The sequence below is a fragment of the Bombina bombina genome, chromosome 2, assembly GCF_027579735.1.
Source record: "Bombina bombina isolate aBomBom1 chromosome 2, aBomBom1.pri, whole genome shotgun sequence".
Taxonomy (NCBI): domain Eukaryota; kingdom Metazoa; phylum Chordata; class Amphibia; order Anura; family Bombinatoridae; genus Bombina; species Bombina bombina.
In genome coordinates, this window is record NC_069500.1 from 234,867,413 (window position 1) to 234,894,251 (window position 26,839).

The 26,839-nt window shown below is 36.4% G+C and overlaps 1 long non-coding RNA gene across 1 annotated transcript in view; it reads right to left on the reverse strand.

Annotated features, from left to right (window-relative positions):
- LOC128647740 (uncharacterized) overlaps positions 1–26,366 on the reverse strand; it is a 36,916-nt gene extending 10,550 nt beyond the window's left edge. Inside the window, exons 1-2 of the long non-coding RNA XR_008400398.1 lie at positions 26,320–26,366; positions 10,594–10,684 (exon numbers count right to left, since the gene is read on the reverse strand). This is a non-coding gene — a long non-coding RNA (uncharacterized LOC128647740). The remainder of the gene's footprint in view (positions 1–10,593; positions 10,685–26,319) is intronic.
- Between the last annotated feature and the right edge of the window lie 473 nt (positions 26,367–26,839).

The following is a 26,839-nucleotide window of genomic DNA, read 5'->3' on the forward strand; positions in this document are numbered from 1 at the left end:
TCATTTTACAGTGAAAGAGCTACACGCATACAGAGAATATGATAATGACATTAAGCAGTGAGAATTAAAAGGACTTTAAAAGGGACAGCAAAAATCTTCTAATTACAAGATCTTTCTGCAGTGTTGGAAAAAAAACAAAAACAATAATGGGTAAAAATGTTTGGAATACATTACCACAATGTTTACTGCAACTTTCCATATTTGGAGAAACAAATTCATATTGTTACTGGAGTATTCAAATCAGATGTTTAAACCACAGCACTAAACTATTAAACCTAAAAAGCTCTTTTTTGAATACTATTATCATAAAATACAAAAAAAAAAACATTTGTAACAAGCAAAAAGAGCGTTTAAAACTGAATAGAGTTAATCCTATAGACATATGCAAAATAATTTTCATATTGTAAGTAACACCATATACTAACAAACACATTATATAAATACATTAAAGTCATTGCAAATCCTAGTGTTTGTGAAATGCTAGGATTTACAATTGGAACAAATAAAGGGGGCTTTCAGTCATGACGTATAAAATACTTCATGTTGAAAGTTCCTTTATTTGTTGGAAGCGTTTGCCACAATGAACTGCTCTGGCTGTCCACGGCAGAATGCTATTTTGCTGTGAGGTGACGTTTCCACCAATTAGCAAACAGCCGTGCGGGCCAGCCGGCGCCAAGTCGGATAGCCCACACGGCTATTGGCTAAGAGGTGGAAACCTAACGAACATTACAAAATAAAAAACACTACCAAAAAAATCCCATACAGTTATGCCTATACTAAAACCAAAGTCCCCTTAAAAAAGGCCCACCCCAAAATAAAAAGACATTTACTAACACTAAAACCTACCCTAAAAAAATGCCCTTTGAAGGGCATATGGTAGGGCATTGCCCTAAAGTGATTTAGCTCTTTTGCTCTAAAAAAAAAAATTCCTTTTCTAAAACAAAAGTAACCCCCTGCCCTAAAGTGATTAAGCTCTTTTACATAAAAAATAATAATTCTCCTACCCCTTTATCAAATATTCAAGATTAGATACATTCTTTCTGACCACCAAGGGATTTCCATGATAGACAAGGTAGTTATATTTCAAATTACATCATGGTCAGATCACGCCATTGTAGTGTGTTCCTTGCTCTAGCTACCAGTGGAGGCTCGATGAATCTATACCAGTTGATCCAATAGCATTCGTAGGGTTAAAAAGACACTTCTCATATGAATAATTGGAAAACACATAAGTGCTATATCAGAAGAAAATGTATGAAGCTTAGTGCACTACTTAAAAAGCAGTCCCTTATAAAATATAATTCCCTATTGCAACCCTTACCCTTAAATAAAAAGCCCATAAGAAAAATCCAAGGGATACTGCTTTATTGCAGGAATTAACCGTTGCTAAGGAACAAATTCCTACATCTTTAAACACACAATAGAGCACCCACAACAAATGTGTAGTTCTACACAGAGAACAATAAAGCTTGAAAGTTGCTGGCCAGGATTCTTAACAACAAAAGACTTAAAACCTTTGTACATTCTATTAAGAGCAAGGGCAATACTAATATAATAACCAATAAGGGTATAGCTAGCAAAACTATTACTTACAATTGTATATTAAAGAAAAAGCAAACTTCTTCCCCTATTAGCAAAATGCACAGCTATTTAGCTGATTCAGTGACCCTTATACTGGATCAGGAGGACAGAGAGGACTTTGACAAACCATTTACTCATTCAGAGATCTCCTTAACTCACACTTAATTGACCTTTTCAATGCCATAGATAAATCCTCCCCATTTCCGAGTGACATATTAGAAGCATATATTTCAGTCCTGCCAGAAAATCTCATGAACGCAACCAAATGTTCTCCCTGTTTCATTGCTAAAAATTGATATCAAGTTATATGCAAACATTTTAGCTAACAGAGTGGGCGTATCCTAACAAAATTGATATGTCACCAATCTGAGTTTGTCCGTGGTCATGAGGATAGGGACAACACTATTAAAACAATTTAAATAGTCATGTAGAAGATTAAAAGATGCCCTCAGTGGTGTTACTACTAGATGCTGAGAAAGCCTTTGACAGGGTGGTTTGGCAGATTTTAGCAGCCACCCTGTCAAAGTTTGGGTTTAGTTTAGATTTTACAGCATGCATTTTCGCATTATATAATCAGCCCAAAGCCAGAGTACAGGTAAATGGAAAACTCTCGAAACCGTTCAATATTAACAATGGTACCAGACAAGGTTCCCCCCTTTCTCCCATACTTTATATCCTTTTGAGATCCTGGCCAGTAGAATAAAAAATAATGACAATATTAAAGGCATTAGAATGGCATTAAATGAACACAAATTGTCCCTCTTTCCTGATGACATCTTACTCACTTTATCTACACCATTATTATATATCCAACACTTGGGAGGGAACTAGAGAGGCATGGTAAATGGTAGAATATATAAATTAATAAAACAAAATCCAAAATGAATCACAGATACAGTTCCCTTTGCTATATACTTTATAAAGTGCACCCCCTGCTCACAGCTAACTTTGCTCTACCGTGCAAAGTGTCCCTTTCTTTACCCCATTCCAGATACAGTTACCTATAGAAAGAGACATATTTACAGGCCTACTTTATACACTAAACATCTTGTAGAAACGCGTTGCTAAAATCCCACTCAGGAGTCACAATGTTTTATTACTCCTGAACAAGATTCGGCCATTGAACAAATAAGGAGCAGGATACTCATGTAGCTAACAGTCAAAAGCTATAATAACAAGCTCTGCAAAGCAGTCAGAGCAAGACAGTCTACTTGAAAATTGTTATTGTTTCAAAAGATAGATAATCCCTTTATTAACAATTCCCCAGTTTTATATAACCAACACTGTTATATTAATATACTTTTTACCTCTATGTTATCCTGTATCTAAGCCCATACAGACTGCCCCTTATCTCAGTGCTTTTTACAATCGTGCATTTTAGCTAATCAGTGCTGGCTTTTGTATAACCATTATCATTCTTACATGAACTAACACTGTCTGGCTGTTGTGCAAGATTTAAAAAGTTAATAAAAAGCACTGAGAAAAGAGGCAGTCTGTAGGGGCTTAGAAACAGGCAAACTTAGATGTTACAAATATTTTAATATAACAATGTTGGTTGTGCAAAGCTGGGGAATGGGTATTAAATGTGTTATCTATCTTTTAAACAATAAAAAGAAATCTCATGTAGACTGTCCCTTTAACCCCTTAACGACCAAGGACGTACGCCATACGTCCTCAAAAGAAATACGCTTAACGCTGCTTTCCGGTTATTGCAGTGATACCTCGATATCGAGGCATCCTACAATAACCCCCCTTGGCCATCCGATGCACAGAGAGACACTCTGTGGCCCTCTCTGCACCGGACATCGATGGCCGGTATCGTTGGTGGGTGGGAGCCAGTCTGGGAGGCGGGTGGGCGCCCATCGATAGGCCGTGTTGAGTGGAGGGGGCGGGATCATGGGCGGGGCCAACGGAGGCACGCACATGCACGGGGGGCGGCGGGTGGGCACGTGCACAGGGCGGGAGCGGGCGGGAACCGCTACACTACAGAAAAAAATGTTGATAAAAGTACAAAAAAAAAGGTTTTTTTTAGTATTTAAATAAGCATCTAAGGGATCTGGAAGGGGTGGCGGGTTGGTTTTGGGGGGGAAAGCTACACTACAGAAAAAGGCAATTTTTCTTAAAAAAAAGCATACTTTTTTTACTAAACTGGGTACTGGCAGACAGCTGCCAGTACCCAAGATCGCGCCCATTAAGGCAGAGGGGGAGGTTAGAGAGCTGTTTGGTGGGGGATCAGTGAGGTTGGGGGCTAAGGGGGGATCCTACACAGCAGCATATGTAAATATGCTAAAACAAAAAACAAAAAAAAGCCCAAATATACCTTTTATTTTAGTACTGGCAGAGTTTCTGCCAGTACTTAAGATGGCGGGGACAATTGTGGGGTGGGGTGAGGGAGGGAAGAGAGCTGTTTGGGAGGGATCAGGGGGTCTGATGTTTCAGGTGGGAGGCTGAGCTCTACACTAAAGCTACAATTAACCCTGCAAGCTCCCTACAAACTACCTAATTAACCCCTTCACTGCTAGCCATAATACACGTGTGATGGCAGCAGCATATAGCGGCCTTCTAATTACCAAAAAGCCACGCCAAAGCCATATATGTCTGCTATTTCTGAAAAAAGGGGATCCCAGAGAAGCATTTCGAACCATTTGTGACATAATTGCACAAGCTGTTTGTAAATAATTTCAGTGAGAAACCTAAAGTTTGTGAAAAAGTTTGTGAAAAAGGGAACGTTTTTTTATTTGATCGCATTTGGCGGTGAAATGGTGGCATGAAATATACCAAAATGGGCCTAGATCAATACTTTGGGTTGTCTACTACACTACACTAAAGCTAAAATTAACCCTACAAGCTCCCTAATTAACCCCTGCACTGCTGGGCATAATACACGTGTGGTGCGCAGCGGAATTTAGCGGCCTTCTAATTACCAAAAAGCAATGCCAAAGCCATATATGTCTGCTATTTATGAACAAAGGGGATCCCAGAGAAGCATTTACAACCATTTGTGCCATAATTGTACAAGCTGTTTGTAAATGATTTCAGTGAGAAACCTAATATTGTGAAAAATTTTAAGTTTTTTTTAATTTGATCGCATTTGGCGGTGAAATGGTGGCATGAAATATACCAAAATTGGCCTAGATCAATACTTGGGGTTGTCTACTACACTACACTAAAGCTAAAATTACCCCAAAAAGCTCCCTACATGCTCCCTAATTAACCCCTTCACTGCAGGACATAATACACGTGTGGTGCGCAGTGGCATTTAGCGGCCTTCTAATTACCAAAAAGCAACGTAAAGCTATATATGTCTGCTATTTCTGAACAAAGGGGATCCCAGAGAATAATTTACTACCATTTATGCCATAAATGCACAAGCTGTTTGTAAATAATTTCAGTGAGAAACCAAAAGTTTGTGAAAAAATTTGTGAAAAAGTGAATGATTTTTTGTATTTGGTCGCATTTGGCGGTGAAATGGTGGCATGAAATATACCAAAATGGGCCTAGATCAATACTTTGGGTTGTCTACTAAAAGAAAATATATACATGTCAATGGATATTCAGAGATTCCTGAAAGATATTAGTGTTCTAATGTAACTAGCGCTAATTTTGAGAAAAAAAAATGGTTTGGAAATAGCAAAGTGCTACTTGTATTTATGGCTCTATAACATACAAAAAAGCATAGAAGATGTAAACATTGGGTATTTCTAAACTCAGGACAAAATTTAGAAACTATTTAGCATGGATGTTTTTTGGTGGTTGTAGATATGTAACAGATTTTGGGGGTCAAAGTTAGAAAAAGTGTGTTTTTTTCCATTTTTCCTCATATTTTATAAAAAATATAGTAAATTATAAGATATGATGAAAATAAGGGTGTCTTTAGAAAGTCCATTCAATGGCGAGAAAAACGGTATATAATATGTGTGGATACAGTAAATGAGTAAGAGGAAAATTACAGCTAAACACAAACACCGCAAAAATTTAAAAATAGCCTTGGTCCCAAATGGACAGAAAATGGAAAAGTGCTGTGGTCATTAAGGGGTTAAAATGTGTGATTAACTACTTTATGGAGGAGCATTAATTCATTTTAGTTTTGCAATACTATATGTGCAGTGTTGCCGACAAAGCACAGTCACAGAGCAGATCAGCAGCAAACATCTGTGCTAAAGGTAACGTGGTGGACTGCAGTCTGAGATACAGTACATCATATTTATACAGGGAGTGCAGAATTATTAGGCAAATGAGTATTTTGACCACATCATCCTCTTTATGCATGTTGTCTTACTCCAAGCTGTATAGGCTCGAAAGCCTACTACCAATTAAGCATATTAGGTGATGTGCATCTCTGTAATGAGAAGGGGTGTGGTCTAATGACATCAACACCCTATATCAGGTGTGCATAATTATTAGGCAACTTCCTTTCCTTTGGCAAAATGGGTCAAAAGAAGGACTTGACAGGCTCAGAAAAGTCAAAAATAGTGAGATATCTTGCAGAGGGATGCAGCACTCTTAAAATTGCAAAGCATCTGAAGCGTGATCATCGAACAATCAAGCGTTTCATTCAAAATAGTCAACAGGGTCGCAAGAAGCGTGTGGAAAAACCAAGGCGCAAAATAACTGCCCATGAACTGAGAAAAGTCAAGCGTGCAGCTGCCAAGATGCCACTTGCCACCAGTTTAGCCATATTTCAGAGCTGCAACATCACTGGAGTGCCCAAAAGCACAAGGTGTGCAATACTCAGAGACATGGCCAAGGTAAGAAAGGCTGAAAGACGACCACCACTGAACAAGACACACAAGCTGAAACGTCAAGACTGGGCCAAGAAATATCTCAAGACTGATTTTTCTAATGTTTTATGGACTGATGAAATGAGAGTGAGTCTTGATGGGCCAGATGGATGGGCCCGTGGCTGGATTGGTAAAGGGCAGAGAGCTCCAGTCCGACTCAGACGCCAGCAAGGTGGAGGTGGAGTACTGGTTTGGGCTGGTATCATCAAAGATGAGCTTGTGGGGCCTTTTCGGGTTGAGGATGGAGTCAAGCTCAACTCCCAGTCCTACTGCCAGTTTCTGGAAGACACCTTCTTCAAGCAGTGGTACAGGAAGAAGTCTGCATCCTTCAAGAAAAACATGATTTTCATGCAGGACAATGCTCCATCACACGCGTCCAAGTACTCCACAGCGTGGCTGGCAAGAAAGGGTATAAAAGAAGAAAATCTAATGACATGGCCTCCTTGTTCACCTGATCTGAACCCCATTGAGAACCTGTGGTCCATCATCAAATGTGAGATTTACAAGGAGGGAAAACAGTACACCTCTCTGAACAGTGTCTGGGAGGGTGTGGTTGCTGTTGCACGCAATGTTGATGGTGAACAGATCAAAACACTGACAGAATCCATGGATGGCAGGCTTTTGAGTGTCCTTGCAAAGAAAGGTGGCTATATTGGTCACTGATTTGTTTTTGTTTTGTTTTTGAATGTCAGAAATGTATATTTGTGAATGTTGAGATGTTATATTGGTTTCACTGGTAAAAATAAATAATTGAAATGGGTATATATTTGTTTTTTGTTAAGTTGCCTAATAATTATGCACAGTAATAGTCACCTGCACACACAGATATCCCCCTAAAATAGCTAAAACTAAAAACAAACTAAAAACTACTTCCAAAAATATTCAGCTTTGATATTAATGAGTTTTTTGGGTTCATTGAGAACATGGTTGTTGTTCAATAATAAAATTAATCCTCAAAAATACAACTTGCCTAATAATTCTGCACTCCCTGTAGAGATCAACTAAATAGAAAGCACTAGCTTTATCCATTTTACAGCTTCCTGGTATTTTTAATTATTCATTAAGAGTACATAGAAGACAAAATAAAAGTTTCATCATTCAGCTAGGGTGTAATTTAAAAAAAAATAAAAAACATTCCAATTTATGTATTTTGTCAAATATACTTCTAAATCTTAATATCCTTTTTTGAAACAGCTCCTTTGCAGGACAGAATACCTATGTAGGGTAGGTAGGATACGTCTTGAACACTATATGGTAGCAAAGTTCATAACAATGTATAGCACTGTTACACATATTGTTAAAAACACTCCCATATAGTGCTCAAAGACACATGCACGCTTCCAAGCATACCTAGGTATGCTCAAATGAGAAGCGGTACTTTGAAACAAATTAAACCTAGTAAATGAGGTATATTTGATATAGAAGTAAATTTGAAAGTTTTTATTTAATTTGTACATCTATCCAATCCTGAAAAAATGTAATTTTGTCATTTTAAGCTCTGCAACAAGACATTTTGTACTTTGAAAGGAATAAATGCATTCTCATAATGCACACAAGCATGTAGTATCATTTTTCACTTTCAGCGCTCCATCGCGTTTTTACACATTGTCTGTTGCTGGATATGATCAAAGTATATAAATAAACCTTAAATAGCAAATTGTGAAACCAATCACTAAGAAAATCATCAGAATCACTGCTGTGCAATCAAATTCGTATAACTGAAACCAGCGCTCTTAATTAGTCAGATCATTCAGATCTGTCAATCAGTGTTTATAAAGAAAATGGCCATTTCAGTGATTAAACCGCGTTATCTAATATTGTGTGTGTACTTTTATCTCTCAATACAAATGAAGAAATGAATTAAGCAAACCTTTTTATATCTAGATTGTGACTTCATCCTCCCTTTATCAAGTATGAATGATGTATGCCTTGGTTAATTTCTTTGTTTGCAATAAAAAGGGCATTTTCTTGTTTATGCTGCAACCAAGATACTAGAAATGTAAGAACTGAGAGTGTGTTCAGAGAGAGATTAAACGAAGGACAAAGATAAAACTGAATGAAAGTAAGAGAGAGAATATAAGTGCAGGAAATAGGAGAAGAGAGTGGCGATATGAGAGAGAGAGAGAGAGAGAGAGAGAGAGAGAGAGAGAGAGAGAGAGAGAGAGAGAAAAGGAAAATGTATCTAGATTGCAGGCGGACAAGTACTCAAGTAGAGAACCAGTCTGTCTGCAATAGCCACTTGCGAGGCCGCATCAAATGGCAAAATGTAACATTGCTATCTTGTGCAATGCAGCCCCCTGCTCTCACACAACCAATTACATGTGAGTAGGGCATGTCAATCACCCCAAACAAGCAAGTATAGGGGTGATTTATCTCGCCACTCCTTAGGTGGAGACATGGTTAATAAAGCTTCTTAAATTTGCAGTTACAACTGCAAAGCCTTAAAAGATGCAAATGCACCTTGATAAATTTTCCCTAAAGTATATGACATTTTAATTCTAGTAGCATATTGTGCATTGTATTTAAATTATTTTATAATGTAATTGACTTGGAATGTTAATCTAAATAACAGTGCAAGAAATACCTGAGCATTTCTGCATTATACTTTGTCATGCATTTGAGTTATATAAACTTTGTCATAATGTTCTTTTTATTTTCTTCTAAGTGAAGAACAAAGGTATTTAAAGTATTTAATGCCCCTTCGGCTTTAGAGCAGTTGGCCTAGCACACCTTTGGTTAGCAAACAAGTGAAAGCCAGAAAAGGATTTTGTCCGACCTCCAGATATTAGCGCGTCTTTTACTTTCAACTTGTAATACCAGCACAAGAATAGGAACGCTTTGATTTTACTTGAATGGTGTTAGCGCTGAATAGTGCTAATATGTATTTGCTCCACGTGTCATCAAGGCCCTTGTAACGAAGAACGATACAAAAATGACATTTTTGCAGAAACACAAAATGATCACTCTACAACGTCTGGTGGGAGTGTAAAAAAGTTAGCAAAATTAATAATAAATGAATATTGCAATTTTTTAAACATTTTATAGCAGTATAATGTGGTTAAAATTTTCAGGTCATGCTATATTATGAAACTCGAAAGGAAGCACCATATAGAGCACTCACTTATGTACAAAATACGCAAAAAAATAGGGAAAATATTAAAAATTAACTTTTATTGGTAAGTAAATGGTAAAAATCTGCAACAAACGAATGTATCAACAAGACAAACACACATAAAAATAATTACAGTAAGCTATCTGGCCTGTATGAGACTGCTAAATGACAGGCAATAAATATTAAATACTCCGCGGTTAAAGGGACAGTCTAGGCCAAAATAAACTTTCATGATTCAGATAGAGAATGTAATTTTAAACAATTTTCCAATTTACTTTTATAACCAATTTTGATTTGTTCTCTTGGTATTCTTAGTTGAAAGCTTAACCTAGGAGGTTCATATGCTAATTTCTTAGACCTTGAAGCCCACCTCTTTTCAGATTGCATTTTAACAGTTTTCACCACTAGAGGGTGCTAGTTCACGTATTTCATATAGATCACACTGTGCTTGTGCACGTGAAGTTATCTGGGAGCAGGCACAGATTGGCTAGACTGCAAGTCTGTCAAAAGAACTGAAAAAAGGGTCAGTTTGCAGAGGCTTAGATACAAGATAATCTCAGAGGTTAAAAGTATATTATTATAACTGTGTTGGTTATGCAAAACTTGGGAATGGGTAATAACGGGATTATCTATCTTTTAAAACAATAAAAATTCTGGTGTAGACTGTCCCTTTAATTACTTATATGGGAAGGGAAGTAGTGTACTCCCAGTAAAGGGACAAGGTGTTAGATATGCACTTATTTTACATATTAGGCAGGGACATAGTCCCAATAAACTCCAGTCTGAACACCCATACCTAACACTAAACAGTACCCATCAGTTACATCATCAGTAAATGCTTAGTAAATTGGCTTTGAATGTTAACACGTTGATGTGATACATCTGTTTGTAGCGGATTTTTACCATTTACTTACCAATAAAAGTTCATTTTTATTTATAGTTTAATATTTTTCCTATTCTTTTGTATATTTTGTACATAAGTGAGTGCTCTAGATGGTGCTTCCTTTCTATTTTCAATATTATCTAATCCTCTAGCACTGAGCAGCACCCTCCATATATTCTCTTTGTGGGCTAATATTGGTAACACAATAACCATATATCCTATAGTATGAAACTCACCTAAAATATTTTCTTCTTTATTGCCAATTTCCATACTAGCCATAGGAGCTATATGTTCTGTTTCTCTATGAAAGCTGTATTGATTAAAGACCTTGAAAAAGACAAAGATATCCAATAAAGTAGCTCACTCGTGCTATAAAATTAAAGGACCAGTCAACACATTAGATTTGCATAATCAACAAATGCAAGATAACAAGACAATGCAATAGCACTTAGTCTGAACTTCAAATAAGTAGTAGATTTTTTTATAACTAATTTCAAAGTTATTTATATTTCCACTCCCCTTGTACCACGTGATAGCAAACAGCCAATCACAAATGCATATACGTATAGTCTGAATTCTTGCACATGCTCAGTAGGATCTGGGGACTAAAAATTGTAAATATAAAAGACTGTGCACATTTTTTTTAATGGAAGTAAATTGGAAAGTTGTTTAAAATTACATGCTGTATCTGAATCATGAAAATTTAATTTAACCTGAGTGTCCCTTTAAATAAAGTCAGCGCTTTTTTGTCACGTTTAGCTGAACAGTGCTTTGTGCACAAGAGTTGGGAATTTCCAAACAAAGTTTGCACTACTGTCAGCTTTGCTTGACCTGATATAAGACACCACAAGAAAACACCAAAAGCACAGGCTATATCCTATCAATTGCATGTGACCAAGACCACAATTCCTTTCTTTTGAGCCCTGGGCATGTTTGTTTTATTTTTCATTATGATCTCTTTAACATGTTAGTCATTAGAAAAGCTGGTGTCTTCAGATAAAGACCCCCTGCATCCATTGATATAGATAAGTTCAAAAAATATCTGGGGCTACAGCCCAAAACTAAACTCCCAACACTGGTACAACACCTCTCCTTTGGCTCCTCCCTTAATTATTCCTTAGACTGTGCCCCTTTGGTGTGGATAGACAGATAGATAGATAGATAGATAGATAGATGGATGGATGGATGGATGGATGGATGGATGGATGGATGGATGGATGGATGGATGGATGGATGGATGGATGGATGGATGGATGGATGGATGGATGGATGGATGGATGGATGGATGGATGGATGGATGGATGGATGGATAGATAGATAGATAGATAGATAGATAGATAGATAGATAGATAGATAGATAGATAGATAGATAGATAGATAGATAGATAGATAGATAGATGATAGATAGATAGATAATTATATTTTTGTCCTGTAGGTTGGGGAATTATCCTAAAATGTCATAAGTATCAATAGAGTTTTTTTCATATTTTAAAAAAATCCAATTTAAATGATCACATTGGGTATTTTAATACTTTAATTCTTCAGAATAGAAGAAAGAATGAAGATAAGGGGAATATGTGAGAATTAATTAATATTTTTTTTAACAAAATTTAAATTCCTATATATAATAAATCACTTCCAAATCTGCAATTCTGATTATTCCATTACCCTGCAGAATGTTTAAATTTCAGAAAAACAAATTCACATATAGCTCAAATCATCAAATCAGCTATGTTTTCAAATAGTGCTGCAGAAAAAATAAAACTGAACTTTCCCAAACAAATAACAAAAAAAAATACTGCATCCGCAAGAGAAGATCAGATACCAGAAGAGTTTTCTGCTAACATGCTTTGGGCTTTACCCATACAGGAACTACAAGCCCAGCATTCTGGTGCAACATCACCAAGACAGAAATAGAGAAATGTTATGTGATCATGGCTATCAGGAATTTCACTGATGATGTTGTCAATGAAGTTCAGAAGGCTAAAGTTTAAATGGGGCATGAAACACTTTGAGACTGAAATATAAAAGATTGAATAATGTGTAATAAAATGTAAAATGTAATATACTTTCATATTTTGCTCTATTTTTCTTTAATATAAAATTGGAGGTTTTCAAATTTACTGTGAGCATTGAAAGCACACTCACATTTTTCACAACCCCAACCATTCTTATTCCTACACAGTGGTTGTTTGATTGCTCTAGTAGCTCATTTATATGTGTCCTTAAAGGGCAATTATAGTCAAAAAGTTACAAGCACATCTCTGTTTAACCCCCTCAAATGGGTTAAACCATTAGAAGTACCTCACTGGATCCACAAAGCACTGCCGGTCCGAGTAGAAATGGAAACTGACCCACAACCCAGCTGTGTGACTAGATCTGCTGATTGGATCAGCAGTAGTTTCCATTCGGGACCAGCAGTGATTTTCAGATCCCGAGTGGTACTTCTACTAAGTGTTTAACTCATGTGTGGGGGTTAAAACCATAGGAGTTCACGGTCACTAACAAATTAGAGCCATAATGGCTCTTAAACCCCAGCAGAAGGATAAAAGCCTTTTAAAAAGGCACTGTAAACTAACAAAAGGTGATCAAGTTAAAGGGACAGTCTAACAAAATGTGAGGGACATGAAAGTCAAAATAAAATTTTCATGATTTAGATAGAGCATCCAGTTTCAAGGACTTTTAAGTTTACTTTTATTATCAAAATTACTATGTTCTTTTATTATCCTTTGTTGAAAAGCATACCTAGGTAGGTTTGGATGCTACAATGCACTACTGGAAGCTAGCTTCTTGTCATTTGTTTACTAATGTGATCAGCTACCTCCCAGTAATGTATTGCTACTAAAGAGCTTTATTTAGCTTTGTGTTTAACCCCATTTCCAACTTATATGCAAGCAATAGTACAATAATAAAATTATTTAGCACATTAAATAATTTTCTTTTTAACGCGTTTATGTCCCTTTAAGACAGCATCTGAACCAAAACATTCTAAAACAGCTTTGTATCCTAGTTTATTTGAAATATTAGAATGCAATTTATAACATAAAAATGTCATACTTCACTGTATACTTCCTGTTCACATCACTGTCTGCACAACTCATGAGTTTGTGTCAAGATCCAATGAGTTGTCAAGTCAGCAGTTCGTTTTCAAAGTGTTTTTAAATATAAAATGCAAACACACATTCTATGACATTTGCATAAACTAGATCTGTTCATGTACATGTATGAGTATGTACTTTTGCTATACTTTACTTTTGCACTGACTGACTACTCTTTGATAACTGACTGTATTTTTCTGCGAGGCTGTGTTTGAACATTTGTCTGTTGGACGTCTGTACTTGATCCTGTACTGAAAGGTTTCTGCTTTTGGATAATGGATTACCCGTTTTTTGGCTGATCCCCTGTACATGAGCCATTGTCTATCGGACTATCCTCATTCCCTGTATCTGCCTCCAGAAATAAATCAGCTCCTGCCTCACAGCCTTGTGGGTAATGTCCAGGAGTCACCCAGGGTGCAAGGTTAGTTACCATATTTCCTCATTCACTGGCTCCATTTTCTGGATGGAAATTTGCATCTAGCTCATCACAAAAACATTATCATTATAATCTGTTACGTAAGCCCTTGTAACTAAGGCAGCATCTTCATACATATTTTAGCTTTAAAGGGACAGTCTAGTAAAAATGTAACTTTCCTGATTCAGATAGGGCAATTTTTAACAAGTTTCCAATTAACTTTTATCATCAAATTTGCTTTGTTCTCTTGGTATACTTTTGTTGGAAACTAAACATATGCTAATGTCTAAAACCTTAAAGGCTGTCTCTTATCTCAGTGCACTTTAACAGTTTTTCCCAGTTAAACAGTGCTAGTTCATGTGTGCCATATAGATAATATTGTGCTCACTCTCATTGAGTTATTATTTGAATGTAAGTCTGTCAAAAGAACTGAAATAAGGGGGCAGTCTTCAGAGGATAAGATACAAGGTAATCACAGAGGTAAAAAGTATATAAAAAGAACAGTGTTGGCTATGCAAAACTGGGGAATGGGTAATAAAGAAATTATCTATCTTTTTAAACAATAAAAATTCTGGAGTAGACTGTCCCTTTAAAGCAAGTATATAGTGAGACAAGTATTTATTATTTTTACATTAACCATATGATATCTAGACCCATCATTTTAATATACAGTAAGAGACTGCTCCTTATAACATGGGGTCTCAACTTGTGCTGTTTTATAAAGAGGGTGATATAGTCTACTTAATCAATTAATTGTATTTGAGTATTTTACATTAGGGGTCTTATTGATGTGAAGATATGGAGACACAGTTTCAGTGCCCACACCCATTTATTGCTCTAAACCTGGTGTATAAAAAGTTGTACAATTGCAAATGATATTTAAAAAGTCAAATGACCCCATCATTTGAATTCGGAGAGTCTCCTCTTTCAAGTCAAAATTAAATTTTCATGATTCAGATAAAACATGTAATTTAAAAAGAACACTTTCCCAATATACTTCCATTATCAAAACATGTATGTTCTTTTTCTATGCACACTTTTTGTAAGTCCAGCTCCTACTGAGCATGTTTAACCCTTTCAGTGCTAATGACGGCTCTGAGCCATCAAAGAGTGTCCCGCTCAGAGCCTTTGCTAGCACTCTCCCACTTTGAGGGAGATCTGGGGGTTCCCACCTGCTCCTACCCCAGCGATCGGGCCTGCATAGTGACAGGCATCGCCGGGGCTTCATGTTATGCGCGGTGAAGTCACGCACAATGACGTTATGACGTCACCGCGCAACTTTGCATAAAGTTAACAATGTTAAGTATAGGGACAGGGGGCATGCTGCTTAGAAGCCTGTATCCCAGGCATCTAAGCAGCTACAGACCCCCAAGACCCACTTCTGGAAAGGTAATCGCCTAACCTTTCCAACAGTGCAAGTCTTGGCTATCTGGAAAAAAGAAAAAAAGTTCAAAACATTTTTTTGCAAAAAATAAAAAAAAACTTAAAACAACTTAGCACCCAGGGGGGAAAGTGCTTAGCACTCAAAGGGTAAAAAGTACACATTATGTACATATATACATTTTGTGATTGGTTGATGGCTATCACATGATACAAGGGGAGGAACAATTTGATTAATATTGAAATTTTTAATAAAAATACAGCTCACTTGAAATTCAAAATAAGTGATATTGCATTGTCTTTGCATTGTCATTGTATTGTATACTTGCCAATTATTAAATTCTGCTGTATTTAGTCATACTTTAAAGTAAGTTTTTCGCATAGGTTCATGGATTTATTTTGTACAATCTCAGCGCCCTCCCACATGTTACTCTAAACCTATTATTTACAAAACTGCCATTTTCACACAGCTCGATTGGAAACCAGATGGTCAAGTGCTGCTACACTGAATGTTTAGATTTTCCTCTTGTAAGTGGCCTCATGGGTTTAGGGATTTATTTCTGGCTGTGACAGAGACACAAATTTAAAGTCCTCTCACATTTATTACTTTAAACCTATTGTCTAATAGGTAGGAAACTGCCATATTCGCTAGTACTAACCAGAGGGTCAAGTGGCCTATTAGTAAACAGAGGAAAGTCACTTCTTTATATTTAGTAATCTCATGCACTTATAAATTGCACAATAGTGTGAGTTTAGGGTACTTTTTTGCCATAATTTAGGATTAGGCTCTATACATTTGTCCAGGTTGGGCTGAGGCATTTGGTTCACCTTGCCACCCCATTACTGCTCATAGGGGTATTATTATTCATACGTATGATCACGTGTAGTGAAAGGCAATTGTATATTATAATAATACTCAAGCATGGGGTCCAATTATTTAATCAGTATTAGTTTCTCTTTTCAAAAAATATGTATATGTTAGCAAGATATAGTTATGATGACACAATAGTTGATGCCATGATCCCAAAGCAAGTGCCCAATGTGAAAATGACTATATGTAATGATTAACTCTTTCTCCTCCTTTTTAGCGTTGTCATTTCTACCACATGATCAACCAGCAACAAAAGAAACAAAAACTGATATTTCCCCTTTTTCAAAATGATAACCAAATTGTCTTGTGACAGGTGAATACCAGTGGACAAATAAAACACAAGCATGGATGCCATAATGCCACCCATAAAATCTGAAGGTATTCCTTCTTGCCCCTGCCACATCACTTTCTACTATTCCCATTAAAACCTCTTTGTCATTTAAAAACTCTAAGCCCACATTACTTGCACGTTGCAACCCAAGAAACAGATGCAAACCCCCTGACAACCAGAAGACAGCCCTGCTTCCCTAGAGAGGCAACTAATACCCTCATATAAAATATCAAACCCTATGAGCAGGCATCCTTAATCACACATCTCAAATGTACTCACACTACCAATTTTCTTGTTAATGCTGCTGCAGACCTCATCTTTATGTATATTATTCCCAGTAGGACTTCTCTCTGGTGTCAGATTATGGCAGTCTCAGACTTGAATGTTGCTCTTGTCACCTGATGTCACTGTTCATATCAGCTAACTGCAAGGCTTCTCTAATAAGGGACTGTGAATACCTCCCAAACTCCATCTTTCACTAGTGCAGGAACTCCCTTTCTGTCACTAGGAGGCTGTAATTCTCCTGCAACTTGTATGTCGGAGGATGAGGAGCCAACCAATACACATTTACCTTCAGCCTCCGTGATACCTCTTATACTACTTGCATGCTACATCACTAAAGACACACTAAACAGATCATTCAAAGGAATTCCGAGTCATATAGTTGGCAGTTATCATACATTAGTAGCCATGAAATGTCCCAATGAATACTTTCCCAACAATCAACAGTTTGGAAAATCAAGGATATGAAGGGTATTGAAGTATTCAGCTCATCAAGGTAATAAGACAAACACCACCAGGCCCAACTCCCTCTAAATCAGCCATTGATTGTCAAGCTCATTATAATACACTACCCAATCAAATTACTGTTTCATGAACCAGTTAATACTCCAGTTTAAGTGCATAAATCCTCTTTAAATCAGATAGACATTCACCTAGATTACGAGTTTTGCGTTAACAGAGGTGCGGTGCTAACGAGGAGTTTATGCTCATCGCTCACTGACAGACAATGCTGGTATTACGGGTTTTTACAAACCCATCGTTAACCGAAAAAAGTGAGCGAAGAGCAAAATTTAGCTCTACATCTCACGTCAATACCAGCGCTGCTTACGGTAGTGGTGAGCAGGTAAAACGTGCTTGTGCACGATTTCCCCATAGGAATCAATGGGGGAGAGCCGCCTAAAAAAAACTGACACCTGCAAAAAAGCAGCGTTCAGCTTCTAATGCAGCCCCATTGATTCCTATGGGGAAATACATTTTATGTCTATACCTAACACCCTAACATGAACCCGAGTCTAAACACCCCTAATCTTACACTTATTAACCCCTAATCTGACGCCCCCGACATCTGCATTATATTATTAACTCCTAATCTGCTGCTCCGGACACCGCCGCCACCTACATTATACTTATGGACCCCTAATCTGATGCCCCCAACATCACTGAACCCTACATTATATTTATTAACCCCTAATCTGCCGCCCCCAATGTCGCCGCAACCTAACTACATTTATTAACCCCTAATCTGCCACCCACAACAAAGCTGCCACTATAATAAAGTTATTAACCCCTAAACCTAACCCCCCTAACTGAAATATAATTTTAATAAATCTAAATAAAATTACTATCATTAACTAAATTATTCCTATTTAAAACTAAATACTTACCTGTAAAATAAACCCTAAGATAGCTACAATATAACTAATAGTTACATGTATCTATCTTAGGGTTTATTTTTATTTTAGAGGCAACTTTGTATTTATTTTAACTAGGTACAATAGTTATTAAATAGGTATTAACTATTTAATAACTACCTAGTTAAAATAAAGACAAATTTATCTGTAAAATAAAACCTAACCTATTTTACAATTACACCTAACACTACACTATAATTAAATTAATGACCTAAACTAAATACAATTAATTACAATTTTAAAAAATTATCTAAAGTACAAAAAAAGCACTAAATTACAGAAAATAATAAAATAATTACAAGAATTTTAAACTAATTACACCTACTCTAATCCCCCTAACAAAATAAAAAAAAGCCCCCCAAAATAAAAAAGTCCTACCCAACACTAAATTACAAATAGCCCTTAAAAGGGCCTTTTGCGGGGCATTGCCCCAAAGTAATCAGCTCTTTTACCTGTAAAAAAAAAGTACAAATACCCCCCAACATGAAAACCCACCACCCACACAATCAACCATAATTTAATTATAGTGTAGTGTTAGGTAACTTTGTATTTATTTTAACTAGGTAGTTATTAAATAGTTAATAACTATTTAATAACTATTGTACCTAGTTAAAATAAATACAAAGTTGCCTGCAAAATAAAAATAAACCCTAAGATAGATACAATGTAACTATTAGTTATATTGTAGCTATCTTAGGGTTTACTTTACAGGTAAGTATTTAGTTTTAAATAGGAATAATTTAGTTAATGATAGTAATTTTATTTAGATCTATTAAAATTATATTTCAGTTAGGGGGGGTTAGGGTCAGGATTAGACTTAGGTTTAGGGGTTAATACATTTAATATAGTGGCGGGCGACGTTGGGGACGGCAGATTAGGGGTTAATAAATGTAGGTAGGTGTCGGCGATGTTAGGGCAGGCAGATTATGGGTTAATAATATTTAACTAGTGTTTGCGAGACGGGAGTGAGGTGGTTTAGGGGTTAATATGTTTATTATAGTGGTGGCGATATCCGGTTCAGCAGATTAGGGTTTAAAATATTTATTTTATTGTTTGCGATGTGGGGGGGCCTCGGTTTAGGGGTTAATAGGTAGTTTATGGGTGTTAGTGTACTTTTTAGCACTTTAGTTAAGAGTTTTATGCTACGGCATTGTAGTGTAAAACTACTGATTTTTAAATGCGGTATCAGTCTTGACAGGAGAGGGTGCACCGCTCACTTTTGGTTAGACTCACAATACCGGCGCTATGCAAGTCCCATTTAAAATATAGGATACGCCATTGACGTAAGTGGATTTGAGGTATTTCCGAGTCTGGCCAAAAAAGTGAGCGGTGAGCCTGTCATTTCAAGAACAAGTGCGCAGTCACACAAACGCATCTGCTGCAAAGCCTCAGTTTACCTGCAAACAGCTTGTACTTGTCACGCTAGGACTTTCAAGTTTGTAACGATTTGTAATTTTAATCTTGTTACAATAAACTAACTTTTCATTTTTATGGAAGAACCGGTTACTTTTTTTTCTTCAAGTGCAGAGTCATATGTGGTTTGTAATACTCCATGGCCTGCTTGGTTATACCTTCCTGGTATATTACCATGTCTGACTCCACACACACACACACTAATGCAGTCTGCATACTCAGATCACACCTGCCACAGAGGTACCCACTGTAACAAAAATATCTTCCTGTGAACTTTGTAATCTCTTCCTAGCTTTCTTCAGGGAGACAAGAAGCTCTCCATACTTTTGATAAAAAGCTCTACATGATTCCCATGAAATAGACCATGATGTCATCTGAGAGATCCCTGATTCAGGCTCTCACCCACGGGATTCTCTGCTCTCAAGAACACTAATCCTCTTGCCATATAGGCCCTGCCCCTACTAGCCTACACAAATCTCCAAGTACTGCATGAATTGCACAGGGCTGCTTCTTCTTGTATGTTTCTCAGACTGATCCACGACTCCCCCTACCCTAAGCTAACCCCCAAAAAAATTCCACTTTGCAGTCTACCATTTGTGTAGCACACTCTAAAGCTTGAGATAAAATAGCACAGGTAATATAAGATGAAATTGTAAGCATTGAAAGTGTAGGAATTTACAATGGGGGAAAGAATACGGTTGTACAAGCCATTTTTTCAATCAAATCATTTGTCAAAAATAATTTTGTTATTTCTCATTTCAGGATACTCCTTAATAAAAGCAATAGCTTTATTGGATACAATCAAGTAAAATAGCAGTTTTTGGTTTTATTTTTTTTCACTAACGTTTGCAGTTTACTATTTTTATATCCCTCTAATTATATATATCTTGATTATAATGAGCTATGTGATTGGTATAATAATAGTGTAAACTACTGTCTGAATCTTTCAGCGCTGCTGAATCTGTTGGTTAAATAAAGAATAATAATAATAATAGTTTCTAAAACCTTAACAAGTGTCCTTTTTTTCAACCCTCTCCTGTTAACATGTAAGAAAACTTTTAGTGTTTCCTATTCAAATCTGGGAATTTAAAGCATCCAAGCAAAATTCAGCAATAAGGTGTAAAGAAATAGGAACTGTTCACTGAAGTATGTGCTGTGTAAATAAGCAATAGAAGATTAACTTGTGATGATATCACTCTCATGGAAATGATCTACATAGTTAGTCCTTAAGGAAAGCAAGAATACGTAAACATTTGTAACTTTTTTATGTCAATTTTATTTTTATATATATATATATACAGTATATATATGTATATATATATATATACACGTACACACACAAACATATATATATATATATATTTACACGTACACACACAAACATATATATATATATATTTAGACGCACACACACAAACATATATATATATATATATATTTACACGCACAAACATATACAGTGGGGCAAAAAAGTATTTAGTCAGCCACCAATTGTGCAAGTTCTCCCACTTAAGAAGATGAGAGAGGCCTGTAATTTTCATCATAGGTATACCTCAACTATGAGAGACAAAATGTGGAAACAAATCCAGACAATCACAGTGTCTGATTTGGAAATAATTTATTTGCATATTATGGTGGAAAATAAGTATTTGGTCAATATCAAAAGTTAATCTCAATACTGTGTTATTAAATATTCTTTGTTGGCAATGACAGAGGTCAAACGTTTTCTGTAAGTCTACACAAGGTTGTCACACACTGTTGCTGGTATGTTGGCCCATTCCTGCATGCAGATCTCCTCTAGAGCAGTGATTTTTGGGGCTGTCACTGGGCAACACGGACTTTCAACTCCCTCCAAAGGTTTTCTATGGGGTTGAGATCTGGAGACTAGCTAGGCCACTCCAGGACCTTGAAATGCTTCTTACGAAGTCACTCCTTCATTGCCCGGGCAGTGTGTTTGGGATCATTGTCATGCTGAAAGACCCAGCCATGTTTCATCTTCAATGCCCTTGCTGATGGAAGGAGGTTTGCACTCAAAATCTCATGATACATGGCCCCATTCATTCTTTCATGTACACGGATCAGTCGTCCTGTTCCCTTTGCAGAGAAACAGCCCCAAAGCATGATGTTGCCACCCCCATGCTTCACAGTATGTATGGTGTTCTTTGGTTGCAACTCAGCATTCTCTCTCCTCCAAACACGACGAGTTGTGTTTTTACCAAGCAGTTCTACTTTGGTTTCATCTGACCATATGACATTCTCCCAATCTGCTTCTGGATCATCCAAATGCTCTCTAGCATACTTCAGATGGGCCCGGACATGTACTGACTTAAGCAGGGGGACACGTCTGGCACTGCAGGATCTGAGTCCCTGGCGGCGTAGTGTGTTATTGATGGTAGCCTTTGTTACATTTGTCCCAGCTCTCTGCAGGTCATTCACTAGGTCCCCCCGTGTGGTTCTGGGATGTTTGCTCACAGTTCTTGTGATCATTTTGACCCCATGGGGTGAGATCTTGCGTGAAGCCCCAGATCAAGGGAGATTATCAGTGGTCTTGTATGTCTTCCATTTTCTAATTATTGCTCCCATAGTTGATTTCTTCACACCAAGCTGCTTGCCTATTGCAGATTCAGTCTTCCCAGCCTGGTGCAGGTCTACAATTTTGTTTCTGGTGTCCTTCGACAGCTCTTTGGTCTTCACTATAGTGGAGTTTGGAGTGTGACTGTTTGAGGTTGTGGACAGGTGTCTTTTATACTGATAACAAGTTCAAACAGGTGCCATTAATACAGGTAATGAGTGGAGGACAGAGGTTGCCTCTTAAAGAAGAAGATACTGGTCTGTGAGAGCCAGAAATCTTGCTTGTTTGTAGGTGACCAAATACTTATTTTCCACCATAATATGCAAATAAATTATTTCCAAATCAGACAATGTGATTGTCTGGATTTGTTTCCACATTTTGTCTCTCATAGTTGAGGTATACCTATGATGAAAATTACAGGCCTCTCTCATCTTCTTAAGTGGGAGAGCTTGCACAATTGGTGGCTGACTAAATACTTTTTTGCCCCACTGTATATATAAAAAAGTTCAAAAGAAAAAGTACTCACTGGACTTCAGTCATCAGTGACAATGCTCTTTATTATGTGATGTTTTGGGACACAAACGTCCCTTCTTCTGACAAACACCAAGTGAAAACATTTATAGGCCTGTATAACCCTCCCCTTGTGGGCTACCAATACATCACTTGGGTTTATATATATATTTATATAATATGTCATATTAATTAAATTTTGCAATTCTAAACTGACTTAAATTTAGACATTATTGTAGGTAATTAAAGTTAATATCCAGCAGTGTTCTGCAATATAACCGGTTAATCACAATATTCCTATAGAACAAAATGTTTTTAGACAGACAGATTTATAGAGGAATATAGATGTAGACACACATATACAGTACATACATACTCACACTCTATAGGCTGAATTATTTGCTTATATGGAGACAATCTAAAAATATGCTTCAGAACTGCAAGATCACACAAGATTCTATATAGAAAAATGTTGCCATCTCTCTCTAAGGGGTGTTCCCTGTACTTTTGGATGTGAAAAAGACACAAGCACAGTACAATATAGCATTGAATGAGTTTGTTACATTTACATGTCCAGATTTTGTCCCTTTAGTTTTATTAAAATTAAGCTTTGCACTTCCTGATTTGTGTTTTAATGCATTTCAATTTATTAGTGTTTTTAGGACTGTAAATTGACAAAATCTGATTGTGTTTTCAATATTTCCAGGGCTGGGTTGGAAATAAAGCCCAGTCCTATACACATACATACAGGGGTTGGACAAAATAATGTGAACACCATTAATATAGGAGTTAATATTATCGGTGTAGGCTACAGTGAAAAGAAACATTGGGGCATATTTATCAAAGCGCCAATCTCCGTGCATTCGCCAGCGTCAATACGTTTGCCAGACATCGCTGACGCAGATCCACATACGATCCCCTTATTTATAAAAAAAAATCAAAAACACGCGCGTCAAGTACGACGCAATGGGCATCAGACTGTTGTTAACTAACAGTCATCGATGTCGCGGTTATTCGGGTTTTCCCCAACTTTATTTATACCATTTCATTACTGTCCGTGAACAAGCACATTTCTCTAAAGCTAATATTTTATTTTTCATCTGTTAATGTACAAGAAATAGATAGATTTATAACTCAACAAACAATATCTCATAGAAAGTTATTTTTATATTTATTTGTTATATGATACTTTCACATAAATTAATGTGTATTTGTATTTCTAGAAGTCATGATATGCTTTTATCTCATGTTTTTTTTTTATAAATGATTATTAATGCTAGAATTTGTACATATATCTTTGCACATACTTGTGTATATATATATATATATATATATATATATATATATATGTGTGTGTGTGTGTGTGTGTGTGTGTGTGTGTGTGTGTGTGTATTTATTATGTCAGAAATCTTTTGCAAATATATTTACATGTCCCATTTACAAGTTCCTTTTTTGTTCTAAACAATGTTGTCTGTCATATCTCTGTGTTTATTTATACCACTATATGTATATAGTGTAAATGTATTATTCTGAGCATTAATAATTGCAAATATAGCATGTAATCAGGGTATCATAAGTATTTATTTGCAATCAATGGATATTTTAAGAGCTGGGCCAGTTTTCTCTCTGTACCTGTGTAACCCCTCCTGATTGCAATCTAGTTTTAAAAACCACCCTACACAGGTGTTATACAATGGGCTGGCATATAACATGACATTTCGTACTGAAAAAGAAATTCAAGAGAAGGAAGAAATACACTGAAAATAGCATGACAGTAAAGAGGTGATTTTAATTTCTGCTGTATCTGATTCATGACAGTTTAATGTTGGGTGGGCTATCTCTTTGAGCTATCATCTTAAGATTATATTGAATCGAACTTCAATTCGAATTTTAAAATCATTGTCTAAAATATTACACTGTGTGTCCTAATGTCAGCATCAATATTTATCTTTAATACTAATTTCACATATACATACTTTTAAAGTATAATACATAATGTAACAAATGGCACTTACAAGTTCTGATGAGTGATCAATGACACAAGTATCGAGCAATTTGATTCGCTAGTGGTAGTTTAAAATGTATATTTGAATCAGATTGAGTGATGTCATAAACCATGTGATTATGCATATTCCAATCAAAAGTGGTTGAAAAATTCACTAGTGTGTGAGTTGTTTAGGAGTTTGTGTCATAATTGGTGCGGAAAGTGTTGTGTCAAATTTGCTGCAGAGTGGAGAGTGGGACTTGTATTACATGGCTTAAACATGGTGCAAATATATTTTTCCCAAAAAATAAAAAGGAAGTTAGCTATATTATGTTGTGTATTTATTTCATTTTTATCTCTATATCTATTAGTGTGACAAGTTTGGGACAAAACTTTGTCAATTTTGACACACAGGTATTGGTCTACATATGTCCAATGGGTATTTAGCTTTGCTTTTAAATAGGTAGTACAGGTGTACCGAATTAGCTATGATTACGGCACACTAGCCAAAACATGTCAGCCTACAGTACACCAGTGCTGTTTTACTGAGAGTTACCTGGACCCCCTGGTTAATTTTATCCTTTTTTGGAATACAATAAAGTTTTTTCTTTTAACTTTGCCTTTGGGACTTTGCTTTTTTCAATTTCCACTAAATTATCCAGGCTTCCAGAGGCAAAGGGAGCTCGCACACACGTCCAGTATTTGGAATCTCATTGGCAGCAGAGTTTACTGTCTTCTGGAATAATTATTGGCCAATACGATCATGTGATCGGACACTCCCCTGTTCAATGGAACACCACTGTTTGTGGCTGAAGACTACACTTGGAAACCGGGAATCCAGCGCACAGAGCGGACACACTGTGGAGCGGTAAGTGGGCACAGCTAAATGCTGTTTGAGCACAGCAACATTTGAGTTCACAATTGTCTGGGTTAAGATAGAGAATATAATTTGAAAAAAGTTTCCATTTTACTCCTATTATCAAATTTGCTTACTTCTCATAGGAAGTGTGGAGTAAGAACAAACCAAAATGTTTCTTTCATGATTAAGCTAGAGAATATAATTTGAAAAAAGTTTCCATTTTACTCCTATTATCAAATTTGCTTACTTACTTCTCATAGGAAGTGGGCACATGTCTGAAGCACTACATGACAGGAAATAGTGCTGCCCTCTAGTGTTCTTGCTAATGTATGACCGCTTCAAAACTGCTTCACTATAGTGCTGCAGACACGTGCACACTCATGAACTTACCTTCCTGCTTTTAAACAAAGGATAACATGAAAACTAATACAATTTGATAATGAGGTACTTTGGAAAGGTTTTTAAAATTGTATATTCTATGTGACTCATGAAAGAGAAATTTTGGATCCTATGTCCCTTTAAGAGCACTGGTGTGCAGCAACAGAAATCTCTGTTGCCTAGTGTACCACAGTCTGAAAATGTTTGAGAAACACTGCACTAGGACATCACCAAATCTTTCCTAGAACATGCCGGAATTTTAATCTAAGTGTCTAGGGTACTATTTTACAATCTTAAAAAAAAATTAAACCATGTGATGTTTGAGTTATTATAAAAGCTTTAAGGGACACTAACGTAATTTTATATGCATCATAATATAATTTTATATATATATATATATATATATATATACACACACACACAGTATATATATCATTGGTAGTTCAGGGTGGCTTACCTCTCTGGTGTCTTTTGTAGTTACTGGTGAAGCAGGAAAAGTCCAATGATGTCCTCAGTCATATGGCTAATGAAATCATCAACTGCTCCCTGGGGCTGAAAAATTATCAAATATATAAATATTAACCACTTTTGCTGCCATATAACTTTGGAGGTGAAAATAAATTAGAAATGTTGGGAGGTTGTGGGGGAACACATATTGGGGCTGTAAGTAAATAGAGTTTTTGCATACACTCTGATGTGAAGCACAAATATTTTAGACAACATGGATGTGTATGCACGTCAATAGGGTCCTTAAGGTATGTTGTAATGGTCCGTAACTAGCTCAATTAAAACTTTATATGGAAAAATTGGTATTATTTGAGGCAAATATATTTGAAGTAATTTCTTTTTGGCTTAGTCATAAATAACACTGCCTTAGTCATAAATAACACTGTTCTGTATTGCCTCTGAAAATTGTGCTTCCTCCAGAGAGTCCATACTAAACTAAGCTGCATTTTACATTACTCTGAGCATGCTAC